The sequence below is a fragment of the Rattus norvegicus genome, chromosome 2 (genome assembly GCF_021556685.1).
Source record: "Rattus norvegicus strain SHRSP/BbbUtx chromosome 2, alternate assembly SHRSP_T2T, whole genome shotgun sequence".
NCBI lineage: Eukaryota > Metazoa > Chordata > Mammalia > Rodentia > Muridae > Rattus > Rattus norvegicus.
The window spans coordinates 211592208-211609256 of NC_141535.1; the positions used below are offsets into that span (position 1 = coordinate 211592208).

The 17049-nt window shown below is 44.7% G+C and overlaps 1 protein-coding gene and 1 long non-coding RNA gene across 11 annotated transcripts in view; one reads left to right on the forward strand and one right to left on the reverse strand.

The window, feature by feature from the left end:
* Alg14 (ALG14, UDP-N-acetylglucosaminyltransferase subunit) overlaps positions 1-17049 on the forward strand; it is a 75023-nt gene that overhangs the window by 41868 nt on the left and 16106 nt on the right.
* Positions 11239-13991, reverse strand: LOC147996515 (uncharacterized). Its single transcript, XR_015676836.1, has 2 exons — positions 13716-13991; positions 11239-12408 (listed from the first exon to the last, which is right to left on the reverse strand). It is a non-coding gene; the product is annotated as an uncharacterized LOC147996515 (long non-coding RNA).

The window sequence follows — 17049 nt, forward strand, 5'->3', positions numbered from 1 at the left end:
TATGTGGTCAGAGACCATGAGCCTGAGAGAGAGCTGCCCTGTGGACAGGAAGATAGGAAGTGCTAGTGGCTACTTGAGGCCAGAGTGTGGTAAAGAGGGAGGAAGTGTTTGAAAATGACCTGAAATGCCCAAGTAATTCTTCGAAGCAGTCCGGCTTTACTCACCCAAAAGGTCCCTGTGGGCCATCAGCTGTATTCATACATCATTTCAGTTCAGGAAAGTGACTCTTTTCCCAGACTTTTAACCATCCTCCTTCGCTCTTCACTAAGAAGGGAGGGAACAGGACTACAAGCTGATGGCAGATGTAATGGAGCTCGCGGTGGGGCGGGTGCAGACTGTCACCAGGGCCCACGTGGAAGCAGAGGAGAACTTGTACCAATCTGAGGACTGTCCATGGCTCTTTAGGAAGGGTAAAAGCATCACCTGAGAATCCATTAAGGTGTTGGGAGCATGTTGGAGTTCAGCCAGTTCCAGAGGTGAGAGCTGGATAGAAGCAGGATAGGAAGGAGAAACTGCCAGACACCCACTGCAGCTGTGTGTGACCCCTTCCAGCTGTGAGCGGGCAGAGAAGAGAGAACCTCGGAGTGTGCCGCTGCTCCTCCGCAAACTGTGCTCCCTCTGAATTAGTCCCTGAGGTCCCTCTCAGGATTCCTTCCATCCGTCCGTCCGACCTTCCTGATAATACATTTGTGAGGTGTTGGATGTTCTAATGTCAGAGCAATGAAAGAATAGACAGACTGAGGGAGGCGGTGCTCACGCTTCATCCCAGTCACTCCAGAGGCTGGAGCTGGAGGATCATGGAACTCCAGGCCAGCCTAGGCACAGAGTGAAGCCAGCCTAGGCACAGAGTGAAGCCAGCCTAGGCACAGAGTGAAGCCAGCCTAGGTACAGAGTGAAGCCAGCCTAGGCACAGAGTGAAGCCAGCCAGCCTAGGTACAGAGTGAAGCCAGCCAGCCTAGGCACAGAGTGAAGCCAGCCAGCCTAGGTACAGAGTGAAGCCAGCCAGCCTAGGCACAGAGTGAAGCCAGCCAGCCTAGGCACAGAGTGAAGCCAGCCTAGGCACAGAGTGAAGCCAGCCTAGGCACAGAGTGAAGCCAGCCTAGGTACAGAGTGAAGCCAGCCTAGGCACAGAGTGAAGCCAGCCTAGGCACAGAGTGAAGCCAGCCTAGGCACAGAGTGAAGCCAGCCTAGGTACAGAGTGAAGCCAGCCTAGGCACAGAGTGAAGCCAGCCTAGGCACAGAGTGAAGCCAGCCATCTTTAAAAAAAGAGATTGAAAACCAGGCAGTGCTTTCCAAGGGCCTCAGGACACCAAAGACTCCTTTCTCTTCGGCCTCTGTGATTTCCTGTCTCAATGGATAGAAGAATGGTTCCCATCTAAACATCCATGTGAACATCAGCTCTACTCACGTATGCTTTAAAATCAAGAAAGGAGGAAGGTGAAAGCCGTGGGAAGAAAAACTCTTTTAGATTGGCATTGACCGTTTCACAGTTGGTGGCCTCTGTCTTTTTTCTGGACTTTTAACGTGATTTGTTGTTGTCATTGGAAATGTGAAAACCATCATGTCTGATGGTGATGGGTGCGTGCACGTGCTTGCATGCGTGTGTGTGCCTGAGAGAGTGTGTGTGTGTGTGCACGTGTGCATGTGTGCGTGTGTGTGCACGTGTGCGTGTGTGCATGTGCGTGCGTGCGTGTGTGTGTGTGTGTGTGTGTTTGTATAAAACGTATGTGACATTAAATCAGCCCTGAAATCTTGTCATTTCTCAGTTGAGACTCTACTTATATTAGGACATTTTATTGGAGTTGTGAGCCAAGTTTTTATTATTGTTGTTGTTATTATTATTATTATTATTATTATTATTATTATTATTTGGTTTTAGATTTATTTTATGTATATGAATGTGCATGCACTTGCCTAGGAGTTACAGATGGTTGTGAGCCACCATAGGCAATAGGAATTGAACCCAGGTCCTCTGCTAGAACATATATTTTTAACAATTCAGCATCTCTCCCATCAAGCTGTTTCTGTCTTCTGTGATGACTTTCCTACCTGGTCCAAAGAATAACTTGATTTTTCCTAAAACACATGGCAAGTAATTACAGGAACACTCTTCAGTAGGATCTTGCAGTCAGACACTGAGGCGTGTGGGAAACACCTGAAACCTCACGGCTCGTAGGGAAAGATGCATTCGCCATCTTTGTGTAAGGTGAGAAAGATTCAGTCAGAAACAGACCAGAGGACTGTGGCTGATGTCGCACCGTTCTGAGAAAAGGAGAAAAGCTCCCTGTGCCCAGGACCTTTGAGTTAGATAAGAATGTGTTTTGGCTGGTCACTTTTGAAGAACTGTAAGATTTATAAGCTTCATCGGTTTACAATGTCAACATTTCCAGTCTGCTATGAGTAATGAATCCCGCAGCAGAATTGTCTGTAGAATTACAAAGAACAACAAATCCTGTTTCTTAACACAAGATCATTTTTGCCTCCTTATTCTTCCTAAATTCACTTTTAAGCTCTTACATAAGTCTTTGACACAAGCAGATTTTAAAAATGTGTTTACAGCTGATAGTCATGAAGAGAGGTTCGGTTTTGCTTTTGTGGCCAAAACAAGGGCTGTTCTCTAAAGGTTGTACACACTGTCAAAGCTGCAGGGGCTGTTTTCACCAAAATTGCTTATAGGTGGGTGGGGGTGGGGACGCTAGCCAAGGACCCGGTCTGCTCCTCTTGATGGGATGAGGGAGAATTTCCCCCTCTGAGGGGAAGCAGAGGAGACTTGTGTGAGACAGACTTCCAGACCTAGAATTCCTTTCCCTCGCTGCTGGCTTCATTGATGACTACCCCTACCCCTTCCTTTTACTGTCAGCTTTTCTTCCTCTAATCTATATTCATTACACTTCCCTGTGGTGGGGGAGGGGATGCCAGTGTGATGGATGCTGGGAGGTTGGTGGGGAATTAGTCTTCAGGAGCCAGCGCTCTGTCCTTCCTACCTTAGTTGTTTGCTTGCTTGCTTATCTTTTTTGGGTACAGAGGGTACATACACTTGGCTTTTACACCACTCCTCCTCCTGCCAAAACGGTTCAGTGCTCTTTTCAGCCCTTGTACCTTCTCATTTCTTAGATATTGTAGATAACAGAAAAGATTTGCTTAAAGCATGACTGGGGTCACTCTGGACTCTTCCTGGTTTACCTAAGGAGCACGTTTGAAGTCTTGGTTGTCTTCCTGCCCTGTTCTACACATGCTCGCGGTCCTCTCTGCTGTCTCTTCATATTGGGCTGTATTGTCTCCTCACTTCCTCCATTACCTTCCCGTCTCACTGGCCTCACTCACCCCTCCCCAGAGGAAAGCATTTTACAGCACCATGTGCATCCTGCCACTTGCTTCTTCCCAGAGCCCTATGGCTTCTCATCCGCTCCATTCCATCTGCCCCACTACAGGAAGTCTTCCCCCCTTAGAACGTCTGGGTTTTTGTTTGTTTGTTTGTTTTGTTGTTTTGTTTTTTTCTGTTTTTTGTTTGTTTGTTTGTTTGTTTGTTTGTTTGTTTTTCGGAGCTGGGGACCGAACCCAGGGCCTTGTGCTTGCTAGGCAAGCGCTCTACCACTGAGCTAAATCCCCAGCCCCCCCTTAGAACTTCTGGAGGGAAATCAATGTTTTTTTCTTTATTTCTTTCCTCCTCCTCCTCCTCTTCCCCCTCATCTTCCTCCTCCTCCTCCTCCTCTCCCTTCTCCTCTTCTTTCTCTTCCTCTTCTTCCTTCTCCTCCTCTTCCTTCATTTTTTTCTTTTTCTTTTTCTTAGTTTTAGAGCCTCACATATAATCTTGGCTGGCCTGAAGCCTGTTATTTTAGATCACTGTAGCCTCAAGCTCACAGAGATTCACAGATCCATGATCCAGAGATCCATTCTGCAAATGCTGCGGTTAAAGGCACACACCACCGAGCCCTAGTTAACTTTAATTTTTGCCAGTTCTCTTCCTTTTTGCCCTTTTTAACACACCAAACTCTTTTGAGTCTTGTTTTGTTTTGCTCAGTTTTTACCATTTTTCTCTTCCAACAGATTCTCAGGCCCATAATAGTGTATGGCAGTGTTCTAAGCTAAGTTCTAGCTGTTGACTGTGGAAAGCATATAGATATTGATAAAGACGGTACATATTGTAAGCGTTAACTATGATAAGAGTTCAATATGAGTTAGACAAGGCCTTCTTTGTTTGTTACAGTGAGTCCTTTTTATTTTCCAAACTAGCACTCATCAGGGTTCTCGTCTCTTTCCCCAGCCAACTCTGAAACAGGTGGCATCTTGGGCCATAGCATGCTGACATGTCCCCTGTTTTATGGAGTAAGTGCCCAAACCTCACAATGACTTCAGGTTTCTCACCAGGAAACATCCCCTGTCTCTGGCTCCTTTGACAAACCCGAGGAGCCAGTGACTGCAGAACAAAGATCAGCACAGTGACAGTCGACAGTCACCGCTGTGACCCAGGATTCCTCCCTGCCCTCCCTCCCTGGCATCCGCTCCGGGGTCTTTTACTTCTGGTTGACTCTCTTTGTTGATTCCATTGCTGAACTGGGGCTTGGATCTATTCCTGAAGCTCCCTTTTGTTGTCCTTAACGACAGTAGCAATACAAAGAAGTACTTGGGGCCTGATAGATGCCATAGGAGACTAAATACATGCCAATAAGTGAGGGCTGTGGGCTTATTATACAGTTGGGAGACAGGCTTTTTATCACAGAACCCTTCTCTAAAGACTTACTGTCTTCACAGCAACTATCGCTGTCATTGTGGCTTAAGAGTTAGTATCTGTTGGGTTATTTATATCTCATTCAGTGTTTAGATATGAAACTCAGCGTGTGTCCTCGAAGTTCCCTTAATCATAGTTAGTCCCTACTGTGGAATCCACTTGTACAGTTGGACATAAACATACAGATGGCATCAGAGCAGGAATCTAAACTTACTTCCTCTTTAAAGTATAAATAGTAGGTGCCATGCCTAGAGTCCTGGAATTATAGCAAAACAAATAAAAAACAATTTCTCTACCCACCTCCAGGTTCAGCCGTAGACCTCATAGGAATGATCATCTCTGCCCTCTGCAAGAATATCGAATATATGCTCTCTACCTAGAGTAGAGAAGAAATGGGCTTGGGCCATATGCACATTATGGTTCAAACTGTAGGTTGGTCAAACATTCTAATGTGTAGCCAAGCTTCAGTGAGCTAGTCCATCTCCACAGACTTCCTTACCTTTGTTGATGGAACAGAAACCATAATTCCACTTTCTAGTCGTTTATATCATAACTACACACTGATAAGAAGTCTTTTATATCATGACTACTCACTGACAAGAAGCTTTCACAGTAGTTCCTGGGTCCCCTTCTACCTCTTGGTCTTTGTCATTAGAAATCAAATAGATATTTCTAAATTCTTACCAAGGAATGTGTGCACAGTGCCCAGAAGTGATTTTCATGGTACAGTGAGCCCCTTAGGCATGAGAACAAACAAGAATTATTTGCTTCTCCTCTTTCTGTCTTGGCCTTCTGGTTATGCTTTCATCACAGATTCCAGCCCTTCCAAAACCATTGGGTCAGGATTTACCTATGATCTGGCTGGCTCCCTTCCTCCCTCACCACTCCATGCTCATCCTGAAGCTGCTTAGTCAAAGAGGACAGCCTTCCCTAACCTTCAGGCAAGGGAATCCGAGTAGCTGTGTTCCACTGCTAGAACCTCCAAGCAAACCCTCAAAGAGTTGCTGTGGTCATGGTGTTTCTTCATCACAACAAAAATCCTGAGATACCAGCTCAGCCTACACTCTTAAGAGTGGTCTAGCCTCTTTTATTGGGCCTGTCTGCACAGTACCAGGGAAAACAGCGCAGGAGGGTGTCTCCTAGCTGACTTACTGAGTGAGCCTGAGCAGCCCAGGCATTTATTCAAGCCACTTGCTGCCTTGCCTCTTAGCCCCAGTCATAGCTTACCAGAGGAAAGAAGTCTGGTACAGACTGTTTCCAGCAGCCTGGCTGAGGCCCTTACATCAGGAACTGAACTGCTCAACTGTGTCATACAGTTTCCCCAGGGCGTCGTAGAGTATTGGAGGTGACTGGCACCCTGGCACCGGCATAAGAATAATAGTCCAGCCAGCCATTGAATTGACAGCTCTTTTTTTCAAAGCGGCAGGGCAGCAAGAGAGTCCAGAATCTCTAGTTTCCCCACCATATTTATTGCCTTAGTTGCTTTTTCTGTTGCTGTGATAAAACATCCTGACTATAGCAACTTGAAAAGCAAGGGTGAACTTTGGCTCCCAGTTGGAGGTGCGGTCCACTATGGTCATTTAGGACAACAGGGGGACCTAGTCACATTGCATCTGTAGTCAGGGAGAAGAGTTGAGCATGCTCAGCTCACTTTCTCTTTTGTAATTCAGTTCAGTGTGCCATCCAGGGAGTGGTGACACCCACAACTGGAGGGGTTTCCCGCCTCTATTAACCTAGAAAGGGCTTTCCCCAAGGCACCTCTCCCAGACGATTCTGGGTCTCAGATAACAATTGCCATGAACCATCACACCTGTCTACAGACAGTGAACATGAGAACCTATAAAACGTCATCAGGACACAGTAGTGATTTAAGAGTGCTTTGCGAGGAGAGCGGCTTATTATCCCGGGAAGAGGTGGGCCGCTCTCTTCTGGCTTAGAACTGGAATACAGCACAACTGGTGACCGCCCCTCCACTCAGCCAGCTCTGCCTCAGCACAGCGAGAGGGCCATGGCATTTGGGGGACCCATGGGCTGCTTCCTGGGTCATGTCCTCTGTCCCACTAGATCAGCAAGTCCCAATCAGTGGGTCATGACCCCATTTGGGGGGTCGAATGACCCTTTCACAGTGGTTACAAATCAGACATCCTGCTCATCAGATATTTATATTACAATTCATAACAGTAACAAAATTACAGTCATGAAGTAGCAACGAAAATAATGTTGTGGTTGGGGGTCACTACAACACGAAGAGCTGTATTAAAGGGTCGCAGCCGTAGGAAGGTTGAGAAGCTCTGTACTCCATGGCTGTGCATGGCCTTCTTTGTAAGCTAAGAGACTCTACAAGTGGCAAATTTAGAAGGGTGAAGCTCTCTTCAAATTGAAAAGAATTGGAAAGTATAACCAAGTCTTTTGTCCCCCTGTGCCACCAAAATGCCCATTTAATTTGTAAGAATTATTTTTTACTTCTTAAGCTGTCCTGAAACTACCAAGTAAAACTGCCTTGTAATCATAAAACCTAGACATCAGAGCCACCTTTTGAAGTTATTTCTAAATTATTTATAAACTTAAGCATGTCATAAAAATAAATTATTTTCAAATTTCTTTTTGTTTCATTTTGAGAAACTGCTGTGAACTGAACTAAAATTGGCTACTGTGAATATATACACATACATGTGAATACATACATACATACATATACATACACATGCATACATATACATTTAGATTCAGAAGCATTTGTGATCTAAGATGCAGGCAAGAATCCCAGTCTAAGGCTCAGAAGGAGGGGTGATTTGGGTTGGAAATGCCCTGTCCTGCTCTGAGCTCAAGGATCAGCACGGTCCTTTGGTGTGCTTTCCGTCTCAGCTCTTAGAGGAGAGAGCAGGTCAATGAGCCGCCATCCCATCATCCCAGGCTGAAAGAGTTATGCTGGGATACTACAACGCCAAACCTCAAGACATTGAACAGAAGAATCCAGAAGTCACTAGAATACATGCATATCTGAAGCCCTGAAACAACTAGCCCTTTAGGTCATTTCAGGTCAGAAACAAGTCCATGCACAAGAAGAGAAAGCCTGTTTGAGAGCTAAGCAGTGGACAGACAGACAGCCAAATACCTGCAGTCCTTGGGGGAGTTCTTAGAACTTGTTAGGAAGTCATCTGCTTTGTGTTTCTAATAACAACTACAGCACAGTAAAACTGGTAAAGAGTAAACTAGAGACCGTCACATCAGAATGAAGCTCCAGAGGTCAGTGAGAATCATAAATTTGGAAATTATGGAGGGGAAGTGATTTAAAGACAGTGCTGGGCTGGAGAGATAGCTCAGCGGTTAGGAGCACTGGCTGCTCTTCTAGAGGCCATGAGTTCAATTCCCAGCAACCACATGTTGGCTCACAACCATCTGTAATGGGATTTAATGCCCTCTTCTGGTGTGACTGAAGACAGCTACTTATATAAATAAAATAAATAAATAAATCTTTTTAAAAAGTTTTTAAAAAAAAAGACAGTGGTAATAAGATAAAAATAACCCATGACTAAAAATACATTCTAAAACATTTCGTCTCACTGGAGACCTGAGAACAGTAAAATATCTAAGTTGGAGTCTTGTCCTTACCAGACCAATAAATCAGCTTTGGGACTCTGAAGTAACTATTGACTTCCTTTGTCTTTAGAGCCAGCACAGATACCGGGTGTTGTTTTAGTTGCTGGCAAAACACTATAAATATCCAGATTCTGGTCATTGTATTTTTATTTTGAGTACCAGGTAATTCTTTTTAATGGAAGCTTGGGACAATTGTAGATAAACAGTAGCTTTTGGTTGGGTTTAAATATGGCTTGTTATTCACCGTCTTGGAAAATCAAGAGAATTCTATATTTAGACATGCATAGTAATTCTAATTTTTTTTTCTTTTTCTTTTTTTCGGAGCTGGGAACCAAACCCAGGGCCTTGAGCTTGCTAGGCAAGCGCTCTACCACTGAGCTAAATCCCCAACCCCTAATTCTAATATTTTTAACAATGAGAACAGTCTTGTGGATTTATTTTCTTTACTAACAGAGCAAATACGAGCAAGTCATGGAAACGGCTCATTAGATTAGAACTTCTGCAATTCGACCTTTGATCTTTAAGGCGTTTCCATTTTGATTCATTGTTTCTAAAGCAATATACTAGAAAGTTCTACCAAAGGAAGGCTGTTGGTGAAGAGACCCCTCAGATCACGGGGCGTGCATGTTCTCAGGGTGGAGCTCCCAAATATGAAAGTCTCGCCGTTTTCAGGACAGTCCTGTTGTAGTAGCTTGCTCTAGCAAAACAAAATGACTATAAAGGAGTTCTAGAAAGTTTAGTTCCAACTCCATTTCTGATAGCTGGATGCTATAATTTCCCCAAACAAGGCTTCAAGTTATTGTGACATTCATCCAGAGATCCAAATTGAAGTTCTTGTGGCACTGTAGTAATAATTAAATGTGATTAAACTGTGTCTGGTCCTTATTTTTGTTCTGTGATGATGGGAACCAAACCTAGGGCCTCATGAATGCTAGACAGGTGCTCTGGTGAATGTTGAAATAACGGGACAAGTTTAGTGTACGGACATAAGTAACAGGAAGGGTGTTAATCTTATTTTATATGGAAAGGCCTGAGTCTCTTCAGGCTGCTCTAGGGAATTACCAAAAGCTCAAAGCTAGGAAGTCCAAGGTCACAGCCATGGCCAGTTTGCTGTCTGGTAAGAGGCTACTTCCTACTCATACACAATTCATTCACTTCGAGTGGAGAGGGAGTCGGGGAAGTTCTGGGACCTCTTTCATGAGAGTGTTGCGTGGGATGAAGTCACATCCCAAAGGTTCTGCCCTAGGGATTGCAGCTGGTGTAGTCTGTCTGCCTCAGGAAGCAAGGGCATGCTCGTGCCACAGGTTTCCTTACTAAGGTACTTGGCTCTCCTGTCTCTCTCCCTCGTTCTTTTCTTACTACAGTGTGACTAGGCCAGCACACTGTTAGAAAGGCATGGTCAGGACAGTTCCCTCTGCCCTTATTTGGTGTCTTTGTTTACGTAAGAAAGAGCTTTGATTGTTTACTTCTGCTAGGCACTGTTGGAATTTGATATTTGGCTTCCAAATTTCTAAAACTTTTTACTAAATATGGAGTGATATTCTGATACTTTTTTGTCTTTCCAGTCAAGAACTCTCTCTCTCTCTCTTTTTGTAAAATTTAAGAATGGCAAAAAGAACTAAGTCATTCCTGTGGTATTTTCCATAATCATAAACAGCAATCGCAGCTGATAGAAATACCAGATTCAGTAGCTCCTTTCTCCCTTATGTCATGTAAAAAGAACCATTTTAGATGGCTTGAATTCACTAATAACAATTTCTACAATCAATCTCTCTCTCTCTCTCTCTCTCTCTCTCTGTCTCTGTCTCCTCCCCCCTCTCTCTGTCTCTGTCTCTCTCTCTCCATGTTTTGAGCCAAAATGGAATTTTATCATTAATTATCATTCAGTGTCTCTGTGACTCTCAATAATAAAGAGAAGTTCAACCTTACACCATAGTGAGTAGATATTGTAAATTTCATGCTACAATGTAGACCAAGATTCTGAGAGGTGAAGTCCAAGTCTGAACTGAGACCTGGACCTGACTTGAACAAAGGATCTAGTAGACTGTCCTGGGATCAGGGGGTGTCTCTGTATCAGTTAGATTGACTTCGTCAGGACAGAGGCTATGAAGAGAAAAACACTTCAGCTGGAAACTGACATGGGATGCTGGTAGGTAAATGCTGTTAGAAAATGAAAATACAGAGTGGTGAGATACCTGTGGGTAAAGCCCTCGGTGCCCATCCTAATGAAGCCTAGTGATCAGAGCTCAGTTCCCAGATCACTGTGGGTCAAGTATTCACTCGGTGCACATCCTAATGACACCAGTGACAGGGACTCAGTTCCGGGAACACACATGATAGGAGGGAGCCAATTCCTGCCGGTTGTTCTCTGACCTCCACTGTGTAGAGTCACGGCAAGCAGGCTTACCCCACATAGAAATGCAAATGAATAAGTGAATGTATGAATGAATAAAATGCTATTTCTTAGCCAGACCAACCATTAAAGTAAAAACAAGGGGAAAAGTAATTTGAGATCAGCAAGCTAGTTCTAAGTGTGAAGAATTAAAACAGAGGGCCTGAAAAACAGCTCACCAGGTTAAGACATTTGTCACCAAGTCTGTCAACCTGACCTCAATCCCCAGGAAGGAAAAAACTAACTCCTGCAAGTTGTCCTCTGACCTCCCCAAGTGCACTGTGGCATAAGCTCACCCCCTGCTACATATTACACAAACACACACTAAATAAATACATGCAATTAAAATTTCAAATCCATCTAGGCAAAGGAGGTGTACACCTTTAATCTCAGTGCTTGGGAGGCAGAAGCTGGCAGATTTCTGAGTTCAAAGCCAGCCTGGACTACAGATGGAGTTTTAGGACAGCCAAGGCTACACAGAGAAACCCTGTCTCAAAACAAACGACAATAACAAAAATTCAAATTCAAATAGAATTTGCTTTAATAAAAGGAAATCTTTCCATAGTGAGATACAATGATTAAATAGCTTGTCCCTCCTCCCCCTTTCCCTCCTCCTCCCCTCCCTCCTTCCCGTTCTCTGTAAAAGAAGGTTTTCCTTGTAGGAGCTTTAGGAAATACAGCTATGTATTTCTGCTCTGGAAACCACATTTGGTTCTGGCACTGCACTTTTAAAGGACCATTGACAAAGTGGAACTTGTTCACTAAATGACCCAGATGGTAAAGGAACATGAAACCAAGTTATATGAGAAACAGTGGAAGACGTAAGGAGATTTAGCCCAAAGGAAAGATTGACCAGAAAGCATCATAGCCACAGTGTTCACTGGATCCTGTTCTGTCCGTTGGAGCCTTCTGAACAAGGGCTATGGTGGGGGAAATGCAGCAAGGAGATCTAAACGAACAATCCACAGCCAGGCCAAGATAAAATGCATGCTAAAGTGTGCTCCTGGGTTAGCTAACAGACCATCAGCTCCTGCTCTCAGCGTACTCCATGGGCCCTCCAAGTCCTCCTATGGCACTAACCTGTCTTCCTGATTAGCCTAAGGGTTATGATGGTCACATATGTTGATGCAAAAGAAATCATGAGTTTGGAGCATGGATTTCAAATCATTGGAAATAGGATCAAACATATCTTTACAAAGTAAGAGCTTTATAATCAATTCACCACCACCTTTTTTTTTGAAGGCAGGGTCTCTCTCTCTCTCTCTCTCTCTCTCTCTCTCTCTCTCTCTCTCTCTCTCTCTCATCCTGAATAGCCAGGAACCCCTCAAACTCACAGAGCTCCACCAGCCTCTGCCTACCAAGTGCTGGGATCAAAGTGCATGGGATCCCATGCCTGGAAGAAGGAATTGCTGCCTTTCACCCGAGAGAGGCTCCCCCTTGTCATCACGACTCACCAAGGCCTGCCTAGATCTGAGCTATTCAGCAGATCTGCGCATGTCCTGGTCTCTGTACTTTTGCTTGCGTGTTTCTTCATAAGCCTGTGATCTCAGTTAGACTTTGATTTTCTAAACTAGAGGTTGGTTACACAGGCTTCGGAGTCGGTGGCTGGAGCTTAAATCTCTCGATTTAATAGTCCCGTGGTCTTGGGTAAAGTCCTTAATCTCCTCTGGAGCCCCAGTCTTCTTATCTGTAAAATGGGAATAATATTAACCACCTCATAAAGATATTGAGGATTAAATACAGAACTTCAAAGGTTTAAAGCAATGGCTTGCAATGTTATCCAGGGTCATAGCTTGTGTGCACACCCACACCCACAGTATGCAGTGCAGTAACAATCTGTATGTCCCCATCCAGCCTAGATCAAAAGCTAGTTCCCTGCTTTTAAAATCTTTTTTTTTTTAGATTCCTCAAGTGCTGTTTACAATAGAAAACTGAATCCTCCATTTAAAAAAAAAAAAAAAAAAAAAACTTCCATAGTTAATGCTCAGCTAAGCATTGAGATCCTGACATTTAATCTCCGTGAACTGGAACGCCCTGATTTCACTGTTTTCAGCTAGTAAATGTCACTCCCAACGCTGTTGCTTGCACTCACACTTGAGCGCTTTCTTCTGCACTGGGTACAGTATGTCAGAGAATTCTTTGTGCACCACTTGGGGGTTGGGGAGGCAGTCAGCTAAGCCCGGCCTTTAAACAGGGCAGAAAAACTGCTTGAAAGGCAGAGACAACCCTGTTTTCATATGATATTTGTGATACACAGTTCTGAGTTCTACTCAACAGTCTTTCAACACAACTGCATTAGCTCCGTGACTGTCACAGATGTTTGCCAGCCAAACAGGCTCTGCTGTGCCTTCCCGGCTGGAGGCTGCTAGTGAACAAGATACCTTAAAGCTCAAACTAACCCTTTGCTGTGGAAGGAGCTGTCTCCTGCCCTAACTTTTCCACTAGTATGTTGGCTTCCAGTAACTTCATCTTTTTTGTGTATTTGCTTAGTTCTAATTTTGCTTTGTTTTGCTTTTTGAAACAGGAACCCCCTCCCCCATGTAGCCCAGGCTAGCCTAGAACTTAACAGTTCCTCTGCTCAGCCTCCTGAGTGCTGGGATTACAAACCACAATTTCTGACACTTTTTTGGATTGAGGAGAAGGCTCACCTGTCATCATTTCGACGAAATAGACAATGGTTTTGTGGCTATTTTCCTTGCAAGCAGTTGGCTTCTATTCCTGTAACTATCTCTCTCTGTATCCCTCCGTGTGTGTGTGTGTGTGTGTGTGTGTGTGTGTGTGTGTGTGTGTGTGTGTGTGTGTGTCTGTGTGTGTGTCTGTGTGTGTGTCTGTGTGTGTGTCTGTGTGTGTGTGTGTCTGTGTGCGCGCGCGCGTGTTCCCTCTTTTGCCTTTTGTCTCCTAGGATTTATTTGTATGTTCTTCTTTCTGCTGCCTCCTCCCTACCCTCTCATGGGCCTCCGCCTCCTCTCCTAGTGCTCGGGGCCCTTGTCTCACCTTGTTTGCTCCTCCATCCTCGTGCCCTGCTTCATCCCTTTCCCCTCCCCGTCTGCTGCATGCTGCTGCTGGGTCACCTAACTGCTTGCTCACAGCTTCCCGCAGCTCCGAGTTCCTAGAGCGGAAGTCAGCATGGGCATGGTGTGGCCAACAGCGACAGACTTGCCGAACTCAGCCTTCACCACTGTCGGGGGTGGAAGCAAAGGCCTAAACATGCATGTGTTTTTAAGGCAGTTGATGCCCGGCCAGCCAGTGTTTCCAATTTCCTGGCAACCCATTTGAAGCTCAGAAATAGAACTCATACAAGAACCACTCAAGTGGAATTTTAGAAAATCAGGAACTTTTCCATTACACGTGAATTCAAGTCCCTTTTCTGCTACTGATTAACTACATGAGCTTGGACTAATTCATTCATTCATTTAGCAAATACTGAGTGAATATATATATATATATATATATATATATATATATATATATATATATATATATATATATATATATTTGTGCCTTGTGTTTAGCTCTCAAGGACTCCTCCTCCCCCTGTATTCAGAGTGAATTCAGATAGAAGATACAGGAGTAGAGATGTGGCTTAGTGGGAGGGTGTTTGCCTGGCATTCACTTGCACTGGAAAAAAAAATTCTAGGAGTAAGGTGCAGAGATCAAATTATTAGCTTTATCAGCTAACACAGAAAGCCTGACCAGAGGATACAGCCTTTCAGCTACTGCAAGCTCACTATATCCAAGTTAGATCGTAGAGCTTCTTGGTATGCCCGCCCTGGGACTGTTCTCTATTGACACCCTGGTCAAGTGTAGAGGAAGGATGGATGGATGCATGGATGTTAGACAGACAGACAACAAGCTCAGTTTGGAAAAGAAGAAAGGAAGGAAGGAAGAAAACTTGTGGGCTGGCCTAGCTGACCGACCAGTCTTGGCCTGCTCTGACCAGGGAGGCTCCTCCCCCACCCCGCCTTGCCCCAGTGTGGGGAACAGAGCTGGAACACTAAGAGGTGCCGCTATTAATGCTATCTCTCCCGAGATCTGGGGAGTTCTTTCTGCTCTAGTGAAACAGGGACTGAACTTTATACTTGACCACTGGTTGCCATAGTAAACAATTCGAAGAGTGCTTGTCTGCTCCCTCACCTGGAAAATGCAGATACACACACAGTCCTCCATCCGTGCAAATGAGGCACTATTTACAAAGAGCATGAGAGAGGTGGACTTCAGTCAGAACCGCTCTGAGCTAGGAGTGCCATTCAGTAGGCACAGTATCTCTCTGTCTCTTTCTGAACCTCTCATTTGGTCATTTTTCTCCTTCTGCTATTTTTGTTTTGTTTCTTTAATCTACAAGTCCTGGTCCTAAAGCTTTTGATTTCCAGTATGCACAGCTTGAATTACTTCATCCCGGCTAACTCATTGCTAATCCAGTGTATAGGTTTCAAAATGCATTAATTTGGACAAGAAAGCCCTGGGAGCAATCAAGTATACTTTAGAATTATGGAACTGGTTTACCTGATGTCAGCAGGTCACCGTCTAGAGTGTGTGGCCACAGGCAGGCTGCATCATGGAGAATGTAGTTCTCTATTGCTTGCACTCAGTGTTGATGTGTTTATAAAAAGATAAAGAGAGGGGGGATTATGTTCTGTGCACCCATGCTGAGGCATCCCTTTCCCAGAGGGACTAGCCTTATGGATACAGTATAGAGTTTATTCAGGACATGGGGAGGGGAGTTAACAGGGTAGTAGGGGCAGAGAGGCGGGGGAGAGGGGAGAGAGAGAGAAAAAGAAGAGAAGGAGGAGGAAGAGGTGGAGGGGGAGGAGAGGAGTAGAAACTGGCCATGAGCACAGCACGTGGAGAGAGAGGGGGGAAGGGAATGGGGAGAGAAAGGACAAAGGGAGAAGAGGGTAAGAGCAAGAGAGTGAGAAGGGGGCAAGCAGCCCCTTTTATAGTGTCAGGCATACCTGGCTGTGGGGTGGAGCTTAGACAGAATGCTAACAAGTGTCATTACACTACCCGGAACAATACTCTACTAAGAGAGAATGATCCCGGGGAGTCTTGAAACTGCAACCATGTAAAGCACTGAGGTACGTATTGAGTTTTTGGAAAGGACTTTTCATCCGGGCGTCTGGTCAGCCAGAAGCCATGGAACATAAACAGTGACATGAGTGAGTTGCATCTAAGGTAAACACACATCAGAGAAATGAAATATGAAACAGAAGGGAGCGATGCACCTCTGGCAGGAGGCCTGCTTGAGTCAGGTGAGAGGAACAGGCCACATCCAGTAGGGGCAAGAGAAATCCAGAGCAAGGAAGATCACACTGAGGAAACTGTCAGAGCAGAATCAGGAGGTTTAGGTATGAAGAGAAAAGGGAGAACCAAATTAAGGTAGGACAGCTATTTTTTTATTTTGATTTATTTTGATTTCGTGAGCATTGGCATTTTGCTTGTACATACATCTGTGTGAAGGTGTCAGATCCTCTGGAACTGGAGTACAGACAGTTGTGATCTGCCATGTGGGTGCTGGGAACTGAACCCTGATCCTCCGGAAGACCAACCAGTGCTCTCAACCACTAAGCTATTTCTCCAGCCCGGTAGGGCAGCTATTAAGATATGATTTCATATGACTTGGCTGCCAGAGCCCTGTTCCTCAAGGTTCAGAGTCACCGTAGAGAGCAGATCCCAGGAGGGACCACCATAGCTGACGAGACAGGGCCTTGCCAGGAGTCAAACTACAGAGACTCCCCTCAGGATGAAGCCCTTCTTGTTCCACACACATTTGCCAGTTGAAAGGCAGAAGAAGGGGACATAATAAAAACAAGTCAGTGTGTGTGGGGACACTTGGGGGGGCACATGCTTTCAAGAATGCCAGAATATAACAAATTCTCCCGTCTCCTGCATAATTATATCTAAATATTCAAATAAAGTGCCTGAAGTCTCATTTTACTTAAAAAGAAAAAAATCTAACAAACCCACATACCTCATGGGATACTAAGCCAGACATTTGTTTTGTGAACTGAAGTCTGTTTTGTTTGTTTTGTTTTAACTGCCGTCTTTTGCTTTAAAAGTTGCCTAGGATGGAGGGAATTCGGTCTCTGGAATGGGCTGCCTTGTGGTTTATTTTTATAGGATGTTATTAGGAGTTTCAGATTTTGAAACAGCAATCTAAAAGCAGTGATCAAGGAAAGGAGAGTATGTGCTGTTTCTTGCAGGGTAGAAAAAGGAGTCGATTTTGGGGCTTTAGAACGGTCAGTACCGTTCCTCCTTCCCTCGTTCCTGTGTTCCTAAGTGCTTAAGCGATCAAGTGTTGTTCATTAACTCTTTCCTAGCTAGTGTTTAG